The sequence below is a fragment of the Panulirus ornatus genome, chromosome 56 (genome assembly GCF_036320965.1).
Source record: "Panulirus ornatus isolate Po-2019 chromosome 56, ASM3632096v1, whole genome shotgun sequence".
NCBI lineage: Eukaryota > Metazoa > Arthropoda > Malacostraca > Decapoda > Palinuridae > Panulirus > Panulirus ornatus.
In genome coordinates this window covers 35,006,632-35,014,296 of record NC_092279.1, presented here as the reverse complement: position 1 = coordinate 35,014,296, position 7,665 = coordinate 35,006,632, and positions in this window count along the sequence as shown.

The following is a 7,665-nucleotide window of genomic DNA, read 5'->3' as shown; positions in this document are numbered from 1 at the left end:
TGCTGGCATTAATCACGGAACTATCTGATGAGGCACATGGGAGACCTCATACAATTGGTGTATATACTGTCCAGCCCTTCTCATCAAGCACTCCGAAGTTCCTTGGTGAGTGGAATAAACAGCATTACAGTAAGTGGGACAGTATATTCACAGACCGATATCCGACCTTTGACGGCTACAGGTTCGAACTGGCTACCTGGTTTAACAATCCTATCTGTTTACACCATAGAAACTATGCTTCTAACGGTTCCAGAGTGGGAGTCTCACTAGAGATGTTGGATACTTTGTCATCAAGGATGAATTTTACATACACGACAACACTAAGGTCTCCTGGGGAGCAATTAGAAAACGACACCTGGAATGGTCTTTTAGGTGTTATTCAGAGAAAGGAAAAAAAGTTCTCTCTCAGTTGATTTACTCAAACGCCAGATCGCCTGAGAGACTTCGATGTATCCGTCTCTTTCCGGACAGTTGGTTATGGTGCCTTCCTGCTGAGGCCGCAGCCGCTGCCGCAGTGGGTTAACATCTACCGACCCTTCCAACCTCAGGTGTGGGCCGCCCTTACTGCCACATCCCTCGTCACCATGGGATTCATGATGATCATGGTGAGTGATCTTGTTATGATTGGACATATGCAATAAACATGCATTGTTAATTAGAAAAGAAAAATAGACCTGAGTTCAGACATTATATTTCAATTTTTTCTCTCTCTCACACGCATATGAATATTATGCATGCACATACCTACATATTTTATGTGCTGTTTGCAAATCTAGTTGTAACTTACATTTTACATAAACAAACATTCTGTATCCAGTATGTCATTACCTTCCTTAATATACTACTATTGCTAATACCGATACTTTTGACATCAACTTTTATGTATATTCTATTTATATAAGATTTTTTGATTTAAGAACCCTACTGCTGCTACTTACATAAGATTTATTTTTAGTAAGGAGAGAATATCTGAAAACTGATTCATCTAGACGTTACAATGAGTAGACATATACTATGGTTGCCTGACTCTTTAGTTTCCCTCTAAATCGATTGATAACCAGGGTCATTAAGGAAGACCATGTCATTTTTAAACCACCAGTCAAGAAAGACGTGGACACTTTCTTCAGGCGCTCCAGATAATTCTAAGACCATATAGTTCTCACTGCGTGTATAGCACTTGTGCACGATGTATTGGAAATATCTTTACTACACTTTTCCAGAAATTTTTGAGATGTGCATTTCTTATTATCTCTAAAGTAAAAGTCAACTGATGTAAGAAATTATTTTGTTTTATAAAATCAAGAATGATGGAGAGAGGTGGGTGATTATTGGTGCATATGCACCTGGGCATGAGAAGAAAGATCATGAGAGGCAAGTGTTTTGGGAGCAGCTGAATGAGTGTGTTAATGGTTTTGATGCACGAGACCGGGTTATAGTGATGGGTGATTTGAATGCAAAGGTGAGTAATGTGGCAGTTGAGGGAATAATTGGTATACATGGGGTGTTCAGTGTTGTAAATGGAAATGGTGAAGAGCTTGTAGATTTATGTGCTGAAAAAGGACTGATGATTGGGAATACCTGGTTTAAAAAGCGAGATATACATAAGTACACTTATGTAAGTAGGAGAGATGGCCAGAGAGCGTTATTGGATTACGTGTTAATTGACAGGCGTGCGAAAGAGAGACTTTTGGATGTTAATGTGCTGAGAGGTGCAACTGGAGGGATGTCTGATCATTATCTTGTGGAGGCTAAGGTGAAGATTTGTATGGGTTTTCAGAAAAGAAGAGTGAATGTTGGGGTGAAGAGGGTGGTGAGAGTAAGTGAGCTTGGGAAGGAGACCTGTGTGAGGAAGTACCAGGAGAGACTGTGTACAGAATGGAAAAAGGTGAGAACAATGGAAGTAAGGGGAGTGGGGGAGGAATGGGATGTATTTAGGGAGTCAGTGATGGATTGCGCAAAAGATGCTTGTGGCATGAGAAGAGTGGGAGGTGGGTTGATTAGAAAGGGTAGTGAGTCGTGGGATGAAGAAGTAAGAGTATTAGTGAAAGAGAAGAGAGAGGCATTTGGACGATTTTTGCAGGGAAAAAATGCAATTGAGTGGGAGATGTATAAAAGAAAGAGACAGGAGGTCAAGAGAAAGGTGCAAGAGGTGAAAAAAAGGGCAAATGAGAGTTGGGGTGAGAGAGTGTCATTAAATTTTAGGGAGAACAAAAAGATGTTCTGGAAGGAGGTAAATAAAGTGCGTAAGACAAGGGAGCAAATGGGAACTTTAGTGAAGGGCGCAAATGGGGAGGTGATAACAAGCAGTGGTGATGTGAGAAGGAGATGGAGTGAGTATTTTGAAGGTTTGTTGAATGTGTCTGATGATAGAGTGGCAGATATAGGGTGTTTTGGTCGAGGTGGTGTGCAAAGTGAGAGGGTTAGGGAAAACGATTTGGTAAACAGAGAAGAGGTAGTGAAAGCTTTGCGGAAGATGAAAGCCGGCAAGGCAGCAGGTTTGGATGGTATTGCAGTGGAATTTATTAAAAAAGGGGGTGACTGTATTGTTGACTGGTTGGTAAGGTTATTTAATGTATGTATGACTCATGGTGAGGTGCCTGAGGATTGGAGGAATGCGTGCATAGTGCCATTGTACAAAGGAAAAGGGGATAAGAGTGAGTGCTCAAATTACAGAGGTATAAGTTTGTTGAGTATTCCTGGTAAATTGTATGGGAGGGTATTGATTGAGAGGGTGAAGGCATGTACAGAGCATCAGATTGGGGAAGAGCAGTGTGGTTTCAGAAGTGGTAGAGGATGTGTGGATCAGGTGTTTGCTTTGAAGAATGTATGTGAGAAATACTTAGAAAAGCAAATGGATTTGTATGTAGCATTTATGGATCTGGAGAAGGCATATGATAGAGTTGATAGAGATGCTCTGTGGAAGGTATTAAGAATATATGGTGTGGGAGGCAAGTTGTTAGAAGCAGTGAAAAGTTTTTATCGAGGATGTAAGGCATGTGTACGTGTAGGAAGAGAGGAAAGTGATTGGTTCTCAGTGAATGTAGGTTTGCTTCAGGGGTGTGTGATGTCTCCATGGTTGTTTAATTTGTTTATGGATGGGGTTGTTAGGGAGGTAAAGGCAAGAGTTTTGGAAAGAGGGGCAAGTATGAAGTCTGTTGGGGATGAGAGAGCTTGGGAAGTGAGTCAGTTGTTGTTCGCTGATGATACAGCGCTGGTGGCTGATTCATGTGAGAAACTGCAGAAGCTGGTGACGGAGTTTGGTAAAGTGTGTGGAAGAAGAAAGTTAAGAGTAAATGTGAATAAGAGCAAGGTTATTAGGTACAGTAGGGTTGAGGGTCAAGTAAATTGGGAGGTGAGTTTGAATGGAGAAAAACTGGAGGAAGTGAAGTGTTTTAGATATCTGGGAGTGGATCTGGCAGCGGATGGAACCATGGAAGCGGAATTGGACCATAGGGTGGGGGAGGGGGCGAAAATTCTGGGAGCCTTGAAGAATGTGTGGAAGTCGAGAACATTATCTCGGAAAGCAAAAATGGGTATGTTTGAAGGAATAGTGGTTCCAACAATGTTGTATGGTTGCGAGGCGTGGGCTATGGATAGAGTTGTGCGCAGGAGGATGGATGTGCTGGAAATGAGATGTCTGAGGACAATGTGTGGTGTGAGGTGGTTTGATCGAGTAAGTAACGTAAGGGTGAGAGAGATGTGTGGAAATAAGAAGAGCGTGGTTGAGAGAGCAGAAGAGGGTGTTTTGAAATGGTTTGGGCACATGGAGAGAATGAGTGAGGAAAGGTTGACCAAGAGGATATATGTGTCGGAGGTGGAGGGAACGAGGAGAAGAGGGAGACCAAATTGGAGGTGGAAAGATGGAGTGAAAAAGATTTTGTGTGATCGGGGCCTGAACTTGCAGGAGGGTGAAAGGAGGGCAAGGAATAGAGTGAATTGGAGCAATGTGGTATACCGGGGTTGACGTGCTGTCAGTGGATTGAATCAAGACATGTGAAGCGTCTGGGGTAAACTATGGAAAGCTGTGTAGGTATGTATATTTGCGTGTGTGGACGTATGTATATACATGTGTAGGGGGGGGGGGGGTTGGGCCATTTCTTTCGTCTGTTTCCTTGCGCTACCTCGCAAACGCGGGAGACAGCGACAAATTATATAAAAAAAAAAGAAAAAAAAAAATCAAGAATATGTTATGATTTTGATATATCTGAAAAACGGGTATGGTTAGGAAACTTCAGTTTTGTTGTTGTAGCCAACATGACACAGGTGAATAGAACGTGCCTTTCGTGGCCACTTACTATGAAAGGATGAATCAATATCTTAAAAAAAAATTTAGAACTAGAGCTATTCAGATGTTGTATCCGTATATGATAAAGATGGAAAAGTTGCAGGTAGAGGGAAAGAAGAGAAAAGGAAATCTCTTTAGCTTTAGCGGGTCCAGGTCAACTTGAATGGGACACACGCTAACCACTTACCAAAGTAGCGGCTGGAACAAAACCTGCAGCAACATCACAGTGGACAGAAAGGAACGGTTGAAGAGAGGTTAAAGTAGGAGAGTTTTCATGGCTTCCATTCTGGATAAAGGAGAAATGGAAGAGACTCCTTATTCCGAGCAGAAGCCATACTGGGGCCAATGAGAGACTTGTAGATATATGGAGTAGCTAATCAGAAGATAAACAACTTGTGCAACACCCTCAAGTTTTGGGAAACAGATTTACCATTTCTTTATGAGGCTTCCAGGATAGAGTGTTATGACCAACAAGTTTTATGCAATTTCAGAGTGACTTGTAGTAATTTGAGCTTGAGCCCTTCCATGCAGCACGGGTATACACAACCCGGCATTTCAATTTTTTCTGCTCGCTGCAGCAGAGGCCATTAATGCTTACAGAGGCATCTTATGCATTGCTTCCACACACACTACTGTATATACTTTTTCCATGCAATGGTCGTCTTATGTGAAGATGTCTGGGAAACCTGTACGAGATCTGCGCTGTCATTCTTACAGGTTAATAGATTTTGATGATGAAATCCATTAGTTATCACTTTTGTTATAGACTGACTCACTTCTAAAAGTACTACAGGCATCCCTACGTATGCATGGAAAAAAGGAAATGCTAATAGTGTACCTTACACGTTTGGCAGCGGAAGAGCAAGTACCTAAGCAATCTTTCACCCTGTTGAGTTGTATATCATTTTATTTAGATATAAGGCCATCAAACCGTGAAAACAAATATATAGTTATTCTTTTTTTTTCAGAATATTTAAGAATAACCTGCACACAAAGTGTGTCTTACATATTAAGACTACGACAGTGAAAGGATTTATAACAGAGAACAAATGATATTTAGAAAGTGATATAGGATGAAGTTGAATATTTGCACTGTTGTATTTAGTCAGGTTCTTGCTTTCAAATTTCAAGATTCTCCACACGTCTGACCTAAGAAATATCTTCAGTCTTAGAAACTGAAATGGTTTCCAGGTAATTAAGACCAACATATTTCTTTCGTATCATGACAACATGAAATGAAAACGAATCATTAGCGATTGTTGACCAAGTTATCCTTACATTTGAAATTGAAATGTATTTCTTTGATCGCTATGTTTTTCAGATACAGAGCAAGAAACATACTCTCTTGGTAAACATTTAAACATTTACATATTCCATGTATATTCACATACAGCTAAAAATTCTCTGTGATTGAGCTATGAATCATGGGCACTTTATCTGAGGAATCGATATGACTTCGGCAATATCTAAAACTTTCTCACTTTAACAGTTCATGAATATTCAACGGAAAATCACTTTCAAGCAGACGTTTCTGGAATATGTGACCCTGAATCTACAAAGTTGTCCTTACTTATGCAGGAGCGAGTCCAGAGGGAGCCATTCGTGGGTGGTGTGGTGGCCATCTGGCTGTATCTGCAGCGTGGAATGTTTAGCCAGAGTGTGCCAGCTCTCCCTCGGGCGCTGTGGCAGAGGATGTTCCTGGCTGTCTGGTACCTCTACTGCCTCGTCGTCTGTGTCTACTATACCAGCAACCTCAATGCCATCTTCACCAGCCCCGCAGCAGCTGGCTGATAGTGACTACAGGTACAGTGTCCACCATCCACACCCTCCAGCAGCTGGCTGATAGTGACTACAGGTACAGTGTCCACCATCCACACCCTCCAGCAGCTGGCTGATAGTGACTACAGGTACAGTGTCCACCATCTACACCCTCCAGCAGCTGGCTGATAGTCACTACAGGTACAGTGTCCACCATGCACACCCTCCAGCAGCTCGCTAATAGTGACTACAGGTTTAGTGTTCATCATCCACACCCTCTAGCAGCTGGCTGATAGTGACTAAAGTGTAGTGTCCATCCGTTCCCTCTGGGATTTTGCTCATAGTAACAACAGGTACATAAATCACTATACGAGTTTTCCATCGGCTGGATGATAGTCACTATACGAACAGTAAACAAGATCGCAAATCTTTACTCAAGAACTTTGCGTCTCTGTTTAATTTTTAGTCTCCAGATTTGGATCTAAGGATCCATATTCAGCAGAATTGTTCACTATAGAAGATTGTATACAACTTGGGTTGTGAAAGTCCTGCCTGTAACCACCTTCATGCTTTTTAGGAAAATATGGCCGAATGGGATGTGAGAAGAATGCATAATTGTATAAAACTGGTTGGCATTTTCAGAAAGATTGCTAAAGAATGTTAACATAAGTTAAAAGGTATTAGAAAATTTGACTGGTGTGAGATCAATCTTGTTACATAGCAAAACAAAAGAGGTTTTAGTAGGAAGTTGAGTGGTCAGAAAATCTATTCGATTTCAGTTGCAGTATATGGGCACTAGGCAATTGGCTGCAAAGTTTTCGTGGTAAATCTGTGTGCATTTTAATAAATGCTGGATGTGGAGAAGGTTGTGAGGCAGGCCTGAGCTGCTGGATGTGGAGAGGGCTGTGGGATATGTAAGAGCGATGTAAGATATATACGCATATCATAATTTTTTCATCAGCCATCTAGTTTCATTAAGTCACTGCGAGTTGAACATACGTGGATGCATTACATGGAATATGTTCCTTGGGTCACTGCTTAGTATGTAAGAACCAAGCAAAAGGTAGTGTTTAGTCTTTTATGACATGTAAGGCGGACCTGTAGACGACACAAGGAAGGGCAGAACGTTCGCCCAAACACGTGTTGTTATGGGATGGGTGTTGACAGGCGCAGATAAAAGCTGGGCTTAACACACCCTGCTCAACCTCGTCACACCGTCCACTTGTATGTGTCCTGGTGTATCATAAGAACATAAGGCCCAGAGTACGATTAGTGTACGTATTTTCATGATAAAACTGTAAAGGTAACCTGATCTTCATTGAGCACCACGGAACAAAGAGAGACCCAATCTCTTACTAACGCAACCTTACAAGTGGGGGCCCCCTCACAAGTCGTAGCAGCGACGTGACCACGGACGCCCGTCATACCTACTACACATTTCTACACCTGACGTTCCCAGCACTCATACAAGCCTACCTGACACAGTCCTGGCGCTCGCTCCTGTGGACATTAAGGGCTGAACCCAAGGCCAGCTACGTCATCCGTCGTCCATATCTCCCTGCATCACTCACTACCCTTTCTAATCTGCCCACCTCCCATGCTTCTCATGCCACAAGCATCTT